Here is a 16,131-nt window from a genome sequence, read left to right on the forward strand (position 1 = left end):
ATCTCAAATATCAGACAGACCTCCTGGATCTAACGGCTCATCAATGTCTTCTGTCATCTTAGATTCTGAAGGCCTCCCATCCCCATCAGAATTCTCCTAATTAAACTGATTTTCCTGAGCTCCCCCTTCAGGATTGCTTAGGAAAGTGTCCCAGGAAATTTGGCCTACCCAGTCAAGTGCACAGCCTGCCACATTTCCTGGGCTCTACTGTTCTTGGTCTGCCAGACTCTTGGGCATCAGAACATTCAGGTACAGATATATTCTCCAATAATACAGGTATTGCTGGAGCGCTCACTTGAAGATTTTCTGGATCAAATGGATATTTGTATTCCTTATTTAAAGTAGCAGTGATTGCTATTAAATGTAAAATATTTTACTTGTTTGAGTTGGGCAAAGTCTTGAGACTTTTGAAATCATCATAGGGAGATTTTCTAAGGAGAGAAGGTCTATGTGATGAAGGACAATAGCTTATAACTTAAATAGTATGTTTTTCTTTATAGTGCTTCTTCCTCAGGTGAGAGAAAACTGTAACTTGAGACATCTATTCCCATTTTATCTAAAAACATTGATATCTTTTTTTATGAAGACTTGGGAAATTCACATATATCTTTAAAACAAACGGAACTTGATCTTGGAACCAGCTGATGGTTGGTAATAAGAGTATTAGGAATGAGTTGGCCAGATGACCTGCCTTAGGCAAGGTGCGTCATAGCTTCTAAGAAAGGAGGGTTTGGTGGGATCCTTTCATTACTGTGCTTGTCCCACGGTTGTTAGATTTCTCATTGCTGTAAAACAGTGCTTCTCAAAGGGTATGGGTAGTTCAAGGACTAACTACATCAGGATTATCTAAGACAGTTGTTTAAAATGCAGACTCTTGGACCTAAATCACTGAATTTGACCTTCTAGGAACGGAGCCCAGGAATCTACATTTTCCTAGCTTCCCAAGTAATTTTGCACAATAGAGTTTGAGAACCTCTTCTATTAATACAATGGCTAAGTCTGCCCTTGTGGATCCCAGAGGACAATTAACTATCTATCTTCATTTACATCTGACATTTAGGGCTTCTATTTCTGAGTCAGTATAACCAGCCAGGATTTGAACCATCTTACTCCTTGGGTATGGAATATACCCCATTATAAAATGGCTCTCCAATGAGCCTATACTGTTTCTCTTAGGAAAAAATTAACAATCAAAAAGGACCACCCTCAAAGGAATGTAATTCAGATAAGATGGGTATATTTGGAGTCATGTACAAAATAGCTAATAAGCAAAGCCCAGTGTAATGTACTTTATTTATTATTATGTGGCTGTCCCTTGACCTCCTAGCATGGCCTGGCAAAGAATGAAGAAGTAATAAAACAACATCATGTGGATAGGAGGTGGTGCTAGAGTAGCCAGGGGTGAACCTCAGGAGTTGGGAGTCAGGAGATGGAATTGTGGGACAAAGCGAGTTAGCCATTTTAGATCCAGATAGAAGACACCAAAAGTTAAACCAGAGGAGTAAGAGCCATGAACATGAAATTTGAACCACAGAATAGGAACTGGAAGGGTAGCCAAAGAACCAGGAGGGCGGCGGGGGGAGGGGGGTGCAGTTTAAAAATCCAGCTTGGACCTGGCTAACTCAGCATGTGAGTGCTGTCTTAGAGTCACCGTATTTGCCTCAGAGTTGCTTCTCTCAAAAGAACTTCTTACTGTAAAACTTATAACGAGGTCCACTGCAAGTCCTTGAATGCCTGAGTTGTAAAGTACTGCAGTTTGCTGTCAGTCTTGTGTGTCTGTGTGTGTCGTGTTGCCTTGGCCATCTGATGTCTTTGGGAGATAAGGGGGCCCTTACTGTCAAGGTAACTGATAACTGCTTTAAGCTCTGACATCAGTGAGAAAATGTGCGCTTTTAGAAAGAATGTTTCTGAGAATACGGTAGGAACCTGAAACGTCTTGAAGTTGTCTGAGAGTCTTCAATCACTATGTCAAGCGACACAGATATTTCTCTTTCTTCATATGATGAAGATCAGGGATCTAAACTTACCCGAAAAGCTAGAGAGGCACCATTTGTCCCCATTGGAATGGCAGGTTTTGCAGCAATTGTTGCATATGGATTATATAGATTGAAGAGCAGGGGACATACTAAAATGTCTGTTCACCTGATCCACATGCGTGTGGCAGCCCAAGGCTTTGTTGTGGGAGCAATGACTCTTGGTATGGGCTATTCCCTGTATCAAGAATTCTGGGGGAAACCTAAACCTTAGAAGAGGAGATGCTGTCTTGGTCGTCTTGGTGGTGCTTGCTTTAGTTCGACATCTCATATTGAGGTTATATGTTTATGCTGAAAATAAATTGTTTGGGTCAGACAAGAACATGGTAATTTGAAAATTGGCCTCCTTTCTTGCAGGCTTGATTTGCCTGGTGACCAGGTTACTGGTGACTAGTTCACTAGCTAGGTCATTCAGGGGAGTCAGACCAGCACAAAAGAAACATGTCACTTTTAAATACACTTGATAGTGGTACCTGTCCACCTTCTTAAACTCTTCTGTTGAAATTAGTTCTAAAGAAGACAACATGTCAATCCTGAAAATGCTCCCAGTTGCTGCAGAATATCATATGCTTTTGATATAATGTAGGAATCCTATTTACCCCAGTTAATGTAACTTTCTGACGGCCTTGTGAACTGAGTACTGTTTTAAGGGCTGGTTGGCTCTTGAGGAACCCTTTCAGAACAGTGCATGGAATACAACATTATAAACCTCCCTGCAAGTCTGTGTGTGTTTTTAAACCAAAACTAAAAAGCTGGTAACAGAGCCACTTTGAAGTAGTATTTATTTTAGAATCATAAACACGAGAGTAACTTAACTTGTGGATCCCTTTTAGCTCTTTAGTAATTGCAGAATTATATTTTGCTGCTGTTATATTAGAATAATTTTAAATTATTTTGAAACATGTATTTTAAGTGCTAATGCAAAGGTAAATGAAAAACACTTTTTAAATGTGTGCAGTATGTTTATTTTCTCCAAAAGTATCATCAACTAAATAAAATCCCTACAATGGAAGTCATTGATGAGCAAGCTGGTTTGGTCAGACATTATACAAACTTTGGTATATCACAGAATGCTTTGTTGTACTTGTGAATTCTCATCTAACCTGAATTTACATTCCATGGTGATAAGATGGTAAATGTAGTGTTATCAAAGTAAATGAACACATCAAAAAAAAAAAGAAAGAAAGAATGTTTCTAAAATGTTTTTGCTTTTGGCACCCTATTGATAAAGTGTGGTGCGTTCCATTTTTCACTGATATAAAGGTTTCATTGTATCGTAACCTTTTCTTGATGACTCAGGTCCATGTTTTGAACACAGCACTGAACTAAACTTTGATGTATTGATGTCCTATAGGGTTATAGAATTGTGGGGATCCTGCCTTTCTCTTTTAGTGAATTTCCTAGCCATTTTGCCTGTGTTATTTTGCTTTGGCACTCAGCAGTATGCTTGGGCTTTTTGAGGTGTATAGAACCATTTGCTCCCAGACTAAATGGCCCTACAAGGATATGCTGATCTGCTTCATGCTTTTCTTGTGTTCTCTCTTGTGATCACCTCTGTTTTCTGTGGTGACTTGACTTGTTAGTGACTACTAACATTCTTGTCAGTGACTCCTTGTTAGCCTGATGATCTGATCATCTTGTCTTCAGTCTTTACACTCCTCACAGTGACTGATAGCAAAACTGAAAGGTATCAAATGAAATTGGATACCCAAGTGCTATGTGTAAGGTCAAACACACTCATCTGAGAAGAGCAAATAAGACTGATGAAGTAAAATGAGTGGACATGTGTTCATTCATTTCAGCAGATAGTTCTCAAAAGTGCCGACTGTATACTAGCCCAGGTTGACCAGACCATGCTCAGGACAGCCTCCAAGACCAGAGGGAATTGGGCTTCTGGGCAAGGCTCCCAGGTCAACTGCAAATTAGGTGAGTCAGGGTAGAAAGGCAGAGGCACAGTCGCAGATCCTGGGCCAATGCGGTGTGCCAGGACCCAGGAGGCTATGTAGCCATCCAGAGCTCTCCCTAGCACCTGGGCTCCCAGTTTGACTGGCAACAAAGGACTGGCCACACTGGTGATGGTAGATGGGAACAGAGAGGTGATAGCTGAGTCACCGAAATCCAGGGCTGGCTGGAGCCAGCCAGGAAATCAGTGAATTGAGGTGCTGGAAACTACAAAGACTGAAGTGGGCACTTCCCCCGTGAGCCTACCCAGCCACAGACTTGGAAAAGATAATGGTGCGGAAATGAGTAATTATGCTTCCGCATAGGGTGAGTACTGTACAACCCAGGAACAGGAGGGTTTGTTCTACCAGAAGAGTGTGTGTTCTGGGGGTAGATTAAGAGAGGGCCTTGAGGAGACGTGGCATTTAAGCTAGGTCCTAAAGCATGAATAGAAGTTCACAAGGTCCAATGTCAGACAGAAGGGCTTGAAACTGTCTGGCAAGTCATTTTTGAGTTCACAGATGTATTTCATAATGTTCAGGATATCTAAAATATGACAGCCAGAAAAAAAATGGATTATTACTGAGTGTATATATATATGTGTTTCAAGCATATTACAGCTAAAAATAAATTTCTCTCTAACATCTGTAGGTGCTCAGCAGGACAGTTAACAAATTTCTGATATATACCTCTGTTTACTTATTCCTTTTACTAGGAAAAAGTGAATTCCTGTAAGTCATGATCAGAAGTATCTTCTACATAATAGGTTATAAAATCAACACAAAAAAATTGGTTGTGAGACTCCTCTGCTGGTCCAGTGGTTAAGACTCTGCCTGCCAATGCAGGGGACATGGGTTCAATCCCTGCCTGGTCCAGGAAGATTCCACATGCCACAGGACATCTAAGCCCATGCGCCACAACTGCTGAGCCTGTGGTCCAGAGCCCACGAGCCGCAACTACAGAGCCCTCATGACAGACCACTGCAGCCTTAGAGCCTTAGAGCATGTGCTCCGCAACAAGGGAAACCACACAGTGAGAAGCCTGCACAGCACAACTCGAGGGTAGCCCCCGCTTGCCACAGCTAGAAAAATCAGTTGTAACTCTTCATATTAGTAACCCAAAATGAGTGATTCAAAAGTGAAATTAAGAAAACAATTCAAGTTAGTTAGCATCAAAAATGATCAAATAGTCATGAATAAATTTAACAGAAGTAGAAAACTTCCACATTGAAAATTACAAAACATGTTTGAAAGAAATTAAAAGACTTTAACAGAAAAATATCCCAGATTCATGGAATGGAAGACTTAGTGCTGTTAAGATGGCAGTACCTCCCAACTGCTCTAAAGACTCAATACAATCCCAGTGGATTCTTGTAGAAATGAACGAGTTGATCCCAGAATTTATATGGAAATGCAGAGGAGTCAGAGTATCCAAAGCAGTCTCAGGGGGAGAAAAAACAAAGAGGATTCAAACTTCCTGAGTTTGAAACATATTACAAGTTACAGTAATCAAGATAAGGGTGGTTCTGGCATCAGAATAAATGTGTGGAATGTCCTGTCCAGCTGAAAAGGACTGCTAAGTACAGATCATCATAGAGAAACTTATTTCTGTTTTCTATTTTTTAACTTTGACATTTGTATTGAGGTATAATTTATATAACATAAAATCCGTTCTTATAAAGTGTACAGTTCAGTTCCAGAACATTTTCATCACTTCACAAAGAAACCCAGTACCTGTTAATAGTAACTCCTGGTTCCTCTCTCTCCTCCAATCCCTGGCAACCACTAACTAATCTATTTTCCTTCTCTGTGAATTTCCCTGTTGTGGACATTTAATATAAAATTGGACATGTAATATCTGGCATTTTGTGTTTGGTTTCTTTCATTTAGCGTAATATTTCCAGGGTACATCCATGTTGAGGTATTTGTCCGTATTTATGGTCAGGTAACACTCCCTTGTATGGATGTACCACATTTTTGTCTGTCTTTCATCAGTTGATTAACATTTGGGCTGTTTCCACTTTTTGACTATCAGGAATAATGTTGCTGTGAACATTTGTGTACAAATTTATATGTGGATGTATGTTTTTAAATCTCTTGGTTATATGTACCCCATAGTGGAATTGCTGGGTCACACGAAAATCCTGTTTAACTTTTTTTTTTTTCCATTTTAACAGCGTTTATTGCTTAATATTATCCAAGTAGTACATGTTTAGAAAACCATAGGCAAGTAAAGTACCGGAAAATGCCAGGGTCACCCATAGTCACCTATCCAGTGGTGGGCCCGATTACACTCTTTCTATACATCCTTTATACCTTTGTTTTCTCTTATATGTGTATTAACATTGTATTTAACTTTTTGATGAACTTCCAAACTGCATTTTACAGCAATTGTAGCATGTTACATTCCCATCAGCAATGTATGAGGATTCAGATTTCTCCATGTTCTTGTCAACACTTGTTATTTTCAGTTTTGTTTTTTTTTTAATTGTAGTCATTCTGATGGATATGAAGTAGTCTCTCATTGTGGTTTTGATTTGCATTTCCCTTATGACTTAATGATATTGAGCATATTTTCATGTGTTTATTAATTGTTTGAATATCTTCTTTTCACTTCTATTCAAGTGCATTTTCTCTTTTTAAATTGTTTTTTATTTTTAAATTACTAGTTTTGAGTTCTTAGAGTTCTTTATGTACTCTGGATACTCGATTCTAAATCTTCTCTCCCATTCTATGGATTGTTTTTTCACTTTCTTGATGGTGTCCTTTGACACATGAAAGTTAAAATATATATATACATATATATGTGTGTGTGTGTGTGTGTATATATATATTTTAACTTTGAGGCCTTTCTGGTTTGATCACAGGTTAGGAAGCTTAGATCTCCACACTGTCCCCATCCCACCTCTGGCAACCACATAAAAGTCCTTAGAGTTCCTTAGATGACAGTTTGAAAACCACTGATTATAGCCCAAACAATCATTCTGTAAACCTGTATTAATCCCAGAGTTAGGTACAGGGGATAGGGAATTAGTTAAGATACAATTGCCAGTAGGCTCTGCTTTAGTTAAGGGGACAGGCTCGTAAGCAATCATATATGAGTTGAGTTGAGTTCAGTCGCTCAGTCACTTCCGACTCTTTGCGACCCCATGGGCTGTAGCCTGCCAGGCTTCCCTGCCATCACCAGCTTTAAACTGCAGCTAGTGTAAGTGGTATGAGACTTGATGAGCTCTCAGAGGAGTACAGTGACTGCTGTTTTACCTACTCACATAAATGAGCATGTATGATAAGGCATTTAATGATGTTTGCAGCCAATAAATTCTAGAGTCTTCTGTCCATGGGATTTTCCTGGTAAGAATCCTGGAGTGGGTTGCCATTTCCTCTTCCAGGGAATCCTCCTGACTAGGGATCGAACCCAAGTCTCTAGCGTCTCCTGCATTGCCAGGCAGATTCTTTATCACTGAGTCACCTGGGAAGCCCCCTTATAAATTCCATGTGTACCCAAAGTGTAGACAAGGTGCAGGGGATACACAGAGAAGAGAGCTTGTAATGAAGCGGGTGGTAATATACCAGTGGGCTCTACAGAGAAAGGAAGCCCCAGGGCCAGTAGGAGTTGGCCTCACAGATACTTGAGGCCCATATGGAGTTCAGCATGGCTGCAGTGCTTGGCAAAGTATTAAAACAGATGAAGCAACAGCCAGGTTTAGAAAAATCTTTAAACATTGTACCCAAAAGCATTTGCAGAAATGAAAGAGGAGGGGGTGGGTGAAAGGGTTTTAAGCAGAGAATCAACAGAACCAGATTTGTGTTTTAGAAAAGTCACTCTGACAGGCTTGTGGAAAGTGGATTGGGAACAACAGGAATTTACTGTGCTTATAGTCTTGATCAGAAAGTATGCAGACTTTTCACTAGGACAGCCTTAGCATGTTTGCAGGGTGTTTAGGAAATAGAATAAACTGAATTTGGTGAATAATTGGACGTAGGGGAGAGTGGGAGGATGGAATCAGAGAAGCGTTTGGCATGGGCAGTCAGGGCCTCACTGAGATGGGGCACAGACACACACATACAGAGGAGATAATTAGCGTTTTGTTCATAGGACAGCACTAAGCACCTCGTTCAAAACTCAATTCCGGGCTTACCTGGAGGCTCAGTGGTAAAGAACCCACCTGCCAGTGCAGGAGACACGGGTTCAATGCCTGATCCGGGAAGATCCCACATGCCTCAGAGCAACTAAGCCCACACGCCATAGCTACTGAGCCTGTGCTCTAGAGCCCACGAGCCACAGGTCCTGAAACCCACGTGGCCGGGAGCCCATGCTCTGCAACAAGAGAGGCCACTGCATAAGAGGTCCACACCCACACCTAGAGAGTAGTCCCTGCTTTGTGCAACTAGACAGAAACCCACACAGCATCAAAGACCCAACACAGTCAAAAATAAATAAAGTTATTTTTTGAAAAACTATCAATTCCTGTTTCAGACTCAATTATAAGAAATACATCAGCTAAAGTTTTAAGTTCCCAGGCTTTTTTATTGCCTGTCTTCCTAGTACTGTATCTATTCATAAGTATTTGTTGAATGAAATTTATGTGTAATTATAAGAAGTTACTACTTTTTTTAAGACTCAGAAAACCAAATCCAAAAAATAATAGTGTATGATGAGGAGATACTTAGCTAATAAATACAGTCCTTTATCAAAACTCACAAGTCTGGCCTTAACCTTTATGATTTACCAGCTGTTTTCCACTGTGTTCCCAATGTCACATTGCTTTCCCACTACACTGTTTTACAGATGAGGAAACTGGGGGCCAAAGGACACAGCTCTTTTTATTACACTGTAACTGCCTTGATAGAAGCAAAAAGTGACAGCTGAACATTCTGGCATCAAAGGGAGAGATTATTTTTCAAAACTGTAAAAGAAGACAACTTAGAAAGCATTGCAGACATGCCCCCAGGGCAGAAGTATATTACAACACAGCACTGTCTATAAGAATGACTCCATGCCTGTAAAAAAGAATTGAATTCTCTTCTGCATATTCTGTTTAAGTTGGCAGGGAGGAGATTGACTTCTTTTAGAAAGATTTATGTATACAAAAGGATTGGCTATTAAACCACTATTACCTTTTAAAAATTCCTTCATGGAGAATCACTCCTTCTTAGGTTGACTGAGGGCTGGTTAACTGGGAAGCTGCTAGGGTATGCACATAGGTGCTTTCTGGGAGTGGAGGTAGGGGTGTGGATGTGTGAACTTGGCTGTCTCATAATACCTCCTTGGAATTCAAAGAGTGGTATTAACCAGCTCCAGAGGGAATAATACCCATTCATTTTTTGCCCGAGGGCCTCCACCATAATTCTGATTTCTGAAGTTAGCCAAGAGTAAAAGGAATACCCCCACCCTTCCTGCTTCCAGCATCCTAGGGTGGCCAGTTGCTTTCATAGAACGTAAATTGCAGGTAGTTTAAGTGAGACAAGAGTCGATGGCCTGAGCTGTCTGACAACCCATGCCTGCCTGGAGCTTCCCACCACAGTGGCTGACACTCTAACCACTGGCTTAAATGGGTGTTGATGATGTGGGATTTCATGTTATTTGTGACTTGTACAACTTAATGACTGGGAGGCATTAGAAACTTGGTAAGTTAATACAAGTAGATACATAATAGTTGTATCCTCCTGCAGTATTGTTAACCAGATCTCTGTCTCAGAATGTCAGGAATGTATAATTGGGATCCTGAAAACCGATATTCCTCTTTTATGTAAGGCAATCTTTTGAAATCTAATACTTCTTTTGAAAAGTCTAGTATGTTTAAATTAATGCAGTTTGAGTGGTTTGAAGATTGAAAATAGGTTAGCATTAAGGCCATGATTCCTTTAGTAATTACTTTTTCTTTTGGTAATAACTGTTTCTTTTTTTTAATAACTGTTTCTTTAGAAATGACATTAACATTCTACCAAAACACAGCAGTAATCCAAAAGTTAATGTTCTGTTCATTTATAATTATATTTAATTCATATTTATGAGTTGTTGGGAGGAAGGAGAAAGAAGGAAGGAAATTTTTAAAATGTAACAGAAGAAGCAAGTTAAAAACAGAAATTTTCCTGATAGTCTGAAAAAATAGTCGTTTAAAGTGGGAAAAAATAATTTTTAAATACAGCTATATAAAATCAGATTTTATTAGCTACTGCTGAAAAATATATATATTTTTATTCTTAGTGGCACTGAATGAATTCAGTGGATAGATTTTTTTTTTTTTACTTCTTTTTTACTAATCAAAATATTAGCATAAACATCCCTATGATCTTGATCTTGGTAAGTCAATTAGATTAGTGTGTTTTTTTAGACAGGGAAAATTCTGCATCTTCAGTCATTGAACAAGTAGCTTTGTGTTGTTTTCTTTGAATTGTCCACGAAGGCTGATGTATTATTAATGAATTAATTTCTTGGTGGTGAAGGCTCGTGAATAGCTTCTGTGAATGGGCAGTTGCCTGGTGGGGCCAGTTTTGGCTGCTGTCATTTAACATGTGTTGCTCTATTGTGAAGTCTTATCCAGCCGTAGGACAGTGCTCGTTTAATCCACCGTGATGGGACCTATACACCCCGAGCCCACGTTGGATGCCAGGGTCAGTTACGCAGCAGCTCGGGCTGGGGCACTGCTCTGCCTCACTGCCGAGTCGCTGTAATCATTTTGCCTGCCGTTAATTTTCCCTAAACCAGGGGAAACATGTCTGTGAGCTGTACAAATGTTCTCAAAAGAGTCCAAACTGGTCGGCTGGGGTGTTGCCTCCATTCCAGAACGGAGGCAGCATTCCAGGGAGTGTTAAGCTCCTTCCTTCCTCCTGGAAATGGAAGCGTCTGGGCCCATGAGATCCCTGATGTTCTGAGGTCCAGAGTAGCAGATGGCATTATGATTTTCCAAATCCTGATGAACGTTCTAACTGAACTTGTTCATTTCACAGTATGTAGTTCTATTTTTTTCACTTCCTCTCCCTTCCTCCCCCTCTGTTCCTCTCTTTGTTCCTCTCATACTGGCTAATTTTAAACTGATTCAGTATCTCCTTTAGCCAGCTTTCAATCCTCTTGTCTTTGTGTTTATTGTATGGGACCAGGTATGGCACAATTTGACATACAATTCTCAACCTGCGACTCGCAGCTGACATCACCTTTGAATTGGTTTATAAAAATGTGTAAGCAGATACGGCCGACACTCCTGCACCGTGAAGCCGCTGGAAGTTCTGTTCTTTCCTGTATCTGTAGCTGGCAGTGTGGGTGGCACCGGCAGTAATTATTTTAACTAACAGTTGAGTGAACGTTCAGGAGGACACACAGTGTGGTGATGGGGACTTTGGATTTCAGCAAGTTCCCTGAGTCTATCTGGATAGCGTTCTGGCTTGTTGATTTTTCAGGACACGGACCTGCCAGGTTCTTGCCCTTGAACAGTATGTGGATGTAGTTCAGCTGTTTCAATGTTAACCCTTTACCAATGAAAAAAGGAATAATTCCTTTCATTTAGGAACTGTTAAGAGCTCTTTCACTCCTGGATTTTCCTCTTGCATTTTTGTTTAATATAGTTTATGATCTACCTTTAAGATTGCTTTTAATCAGCACTCCTACACATAAAGCCTGGTGAAATGGTAGTGTGTACATTAACATTATAATTTAGGTCTTGGATCAAACATGTATAAGCTGGACTTTTCCTGAGGAAAAAAAACTAACCTTACCAGTATATGAAATTCAAACACTATATAGGGACTAGGTAAAACCACAGGTAGGAATTGCTGAATAATTACCTTTAGACTGGCCTGAACAGGAGGCTTCCCACGAGGGTGAGCTCATTTAATGGTTCCTAAAACTCAATCTTGTGGGTGTCAATGGTCATGCTTGATTATTTGCACCAGTGTTTTATGAAAAAGCAATAGAAATGCATTGGGAGGCTACAGGGAGAGTGGTAGGGAACAATAACAGGTTTTACTTTTGTAAATGAAATCCCTTTGGTGTGAGACAAGCATGTTTCTTTCTGCTATGCCTAACCCATTGAAAAGGAAGACAGATATGAATGTCAGTGTGTCTGTGTGTATATGTGTGTGTACCATCAGATAGGCTCCTCTAAACAATACTGTGAACTATAGCTTATGACCAACAAGAGACCTAAAATAAAAAGAGGAAAAAAGATGTTCATTGACTTGGGAAAAGAAGCAATTGCAAATATGGTTTTAAGAGATTAATCCATTTCAAGTTTTCCACCTACTAATTTTCAAGGAATTTTATGAAACACCAAGATCTTTGCCATATGTTTAGAAAATATCTGAGTAAATGTAAGTCTGTTAAATGACAAAAAAAAAAGAAAGGGTTAGTTTTGACATAAATGACAAAGTTTATCTTCTGTTTTATCCCAGTACTGAAGAACTGCCAAAACATTTAGGAGAAAATGGGGAGGAGGGTGGGGACTGCATAATCTCAAATTTCAGAGGTTCCTTTAGAACTGTTTATTTATATTTTGTGTTTTTTATAAGCCATCTGGTCGTGATGTTCTCTTGGCTAGTATCTGGTTATCCTATGATTTAACAGTTTGCGGGTAAGGTGGATGTTTCAGTGGTGAAAATTCTAGCCTTTTGCCCCTGGTTCCAGGTCCACCTGAGACAAGTTAAATGAGCTGATACTGTCAGCCAGGACCCAGTGGATAGAACTTCACACCCAAACGCCCACACGTGTAATTTGTCACTTCTGGCAACCCAGAGCATGGGGTGACCCGGCATGGAAATTGAATCATCTTTCACTTTCTCTGCTCAAGTCTTGATGTGGAGTGAGATGAGTAAGACAAGGGCTCCGTGGTCTCCAGCTGAAGAGGGTCAGAGGCTTCCTTTTCTGATGACGTCCATCTGCAAGCCTTCCTAAACTCAAAGCCTCTTTCTCACCCCAGTGCTGTCCATCATTGCATCCTGCAGATGAGATCAGTTCTATCTGATGGTGAAATCAAAAATAGACTTTAGGGTCAAAACACTTATTGTTCCCTGACAAAGTGGCCACATTTTTAAGTAAACTAAGTGTTCTGAACAAGCATTGATTGAATTTGTACAAGCCTGGTGTGGAATTCTGATTTACTAATATATTAACCAGGCTGAATTACTCTCTGACTGAGCACTTGTCTGTCCATTTTCCACCTCTCTCTGATGAGATGTGACTGCCTTTTTCCCCCACTGGCTACAGTCGGTTATAGCAGAAACTTACAGATGTGAACATTGAGAACCTTCAAAATATTAAAACTGAGCTAATTTCCCAGAATCTCCCATTGGCTTACACTTCAGAGGGGTAGATTTTTGGTTTGGAGATGACTTCTGTGGAGATTGTTTTTAATATATGTATTTATTTGGCTGTGCTGAGCCTTAGTTGTAGCATGTGGGATCTAGTTCCCTGACCAGGGATGGAACCTGGACCCCTTGCATTGGGAATGCAGGATCTTGGCCACTGGACTACCAGGGAAGCCCCTGTGGAGACCTTTAAAGGCTAGGGTTCTGTTCTTTTGTTTGTGTGTGTGTCTTCCCCACACCCCAGCCCCGGCCGAGCAAGCAAGGTTTCCTCCCCAGTCAAGAGCAGATTTGCCCTGTGGATCCTGCCAGTTGTTTCACAAAGATACCACTTTAAGGCAGTGAACAGAGGAGGATCAAAAAACAACTTGAGATCTGATAAAGCAAAATGTTGTACACAGTCTGACATGAAGCCACTGGAATCACAGACACTCTTCCACCTCAGCATTGTGGACAGACATGGAGCAAGCTAGGAGAGCTATGCCAATCAGTATGAACGCCAGTGTGCAGGAGCCAGGCCAAAGGAACATGAGGCTTGAATTAGTTTTAAAATGTTAGAGCATAGCTCTCAGTTCTGGGCAGACCATAGGTGACTATCTGATGTTAATTACCTATTGGCTTGATGGCTTGACACCAAGAAGTCTATAAATAGGCTATTAGAAAGGATGGCCATATTTCGCTTAACTTGTCTGGTTTAATCTACTAATCACAGCACAGGTGACCTCAGAATTCACTAGTGTGGCCAACACCTTGAGATTCTTGAGAATTTGTCCTACTATCTTCTTTCTGTTTTACTCCAAGTAAGTGTAAAATCTTGGTTTGGAGGAATGTCTCTTGCACACAAGAAGGAAACATAACACAGATTAAGATGTTCAAGGTCCCTTCACCCCTAGGTGCTTCTCTGGCAGTCAGGATGGAAGAAAGTAGGAAACCAAAGATGGTATATTCCAGCCCTCTAGACTCTCCTAGTTTCTTCCCCATCATTCTTAGCAGTGCACATCTTATCTCCTTGAACAACACTAATTCTTCCAGGGTGTAGATTAAGTATCAGTCATCTTGCAGTGCCCACCCAAGGACCTTTGATATGGTAGAGGGTCAAGAAAATTGTTGAATGAATGAAGCAATAAATAAGTAATGAATGGTTGTATCATTTTTATACAGTATTTTGTGTCTCTGCCTATCAGTGTCTGAATTCACCACCACATCATTGTCAGATTCCATTGTCATCTTTTATTATGAATTAAAGGCAAAAATTAAATCCTCAGGTACATTTTTAAAGCAAAGGTTCCTCAACCTTTTTTCCAATTGAATAGTTATACCAGGCTTCTCCATTATTCAAAACAGAACTCTACTAAAAACCTGGACCTCAATGAGTTTAAAAAAAAAAAAAACTCCTTACCTTTTAACTTTTAAACTTTCTATTTTGACATCGTTTTAGAGTCACATGCAGTTACAAGAAATAATGTAAAGACATCCTGTGCATCCTTAACCCAGTTTCCCCCAGTGGTAACAGTTCGGAAGTACAGTACAATATCACAACCAGGAAATTGACACTGATATAATCCACTGAGTTTATTCAGATTCTGCCAGTTTTACATGCACTACTGAGTGTGTGTGTGTGTGTGTGTGCGCGCGCGTGCATGGGTGCACACTAGCATGTGTGTGAACATAAATAACACAGATCCTTTAAAGCCAAGGAACATCATGGTTTAAAAAAAAACTATGCCTCTGAAATAATGATTTCCTTTTTAAGTAAGTCATTTCAAAAGTGTTTTTCTCATTTGTGTTGTCTCTGTTTGGAGTGTCCAACTTACCTGCCTGTTCTCAAAGTAACAAAATGCAGTTTTTTGGCATCCTTACTCTGCAGCGGAACTAGCAGCTGTGGTTGGAGTTGGACCTCCTTCCCTGCCCCTCCTCATTGCAGGTCCGCACACATACACACACTTAGATTTTCTGCTGCTTACCTTTCTTTATGCTTGAGTACCTTGCTGACAAGTGCTAATAACAAAATGCCCAGAGAGAGTCCAGCTGAAGTTAGCATACATTAAACATTCTGAACTTGTCCTTTTGCTCATAGATTGTGCATAATTAATAATTAAACAGTTTCTGTTGTAATGGGTTGACCTTCCTGAACCGTTCATTATTCACAAGGCAAAGGCATCACTCAAACCTTCTTCCTGTTGTCCTTCACAGTTCCCTAGCTTGCCGCCTGCTTGCGCTGCAGTCGTTTAGCACGAGGGGCTGGCCAGGTAGTTCACAAAACCTCTGAGACTTGAAGGCTGTACTCCGTGATGACCAGAATTGCTTACTGAAATGGCCACGGCAGTTTTTAATACATCAGTTGCCTGTTCTGTAACAAGATCCAGCTTGTGTCCCGTGAAAGTGAAGTCGCTCAGTCATATCCGACTCTTTGCGATCCCAAGGACTGTAGTCTACCAGGCTTCTCTGTCCATGGGATTTTCCAGGCAAGAGTACTGGAGTGGGTTGCCATTTCCTTCTGCAAGGAAATTGTGTCCCTTTAAGCAGGACACTAAAAGTTGATTTGGGACCAGAATCTCAGGTCATGACTTGTGGTTAAGGTTGTATCCACTGTTTTTGTTCCATACCTCCATGCTCAGAAGTTCAACAGAGAAGTGTCCCACAGAAGCCCTCACGGTGAGGTGTGGCACCTAAGCTCCTAAAGACAGTGACTTCTGTTAACAATTTAGAGTCTCTTTCGGCCAGTGCTGAGCTGTTGGTGTAACTGCTTCTCTAATTTACATTTTTAGAATGTATTTTTTTCTTCATTTTGCCTGAACCCGTGTTTCACAGAGAGCATTTCTGATAAGTAGCAGCAAAAGTATTAGGACTTCAGAGATGCT

At 40.4% G+C, this 16,131-nt stretch overlaps 1 protein-coding gene and 1 pseudogene across 2 annotated transcripts in view; both read left to right on the forward strand.

The window, feature by feature from the left end:
• Positions 1–16,131, forward strand: part of MAP2K5 (mitogen-activated protein kinase kinase 5) — a 270,926-nt gene that overhangs the window by 205,211 nt on the left and 49,584 nt on the right. The gene's annotated exons all lie outside the window — the stretch shown is intronic.
• LOC113899785 lies at positions 1,951–3,049 on the forward strand (annotated as a pseudogene).

This window comes from Bos indicus x Bos taurus, chromosome 10 (genome assembly GCF_003369695.1).
Source record: "Bos indicus x Bos taurus breed Angus x Brahman F1 hybrid chromosome 10, Bos_hybrid_MaternalHap_v2.0, whole genome shotgun sequence".
NCBI lineage: Eukaryota > Metazoa > Chordata > Mammalia > Artiodactyla > Bovidae > Bos > Bos indicus x Bos taurus.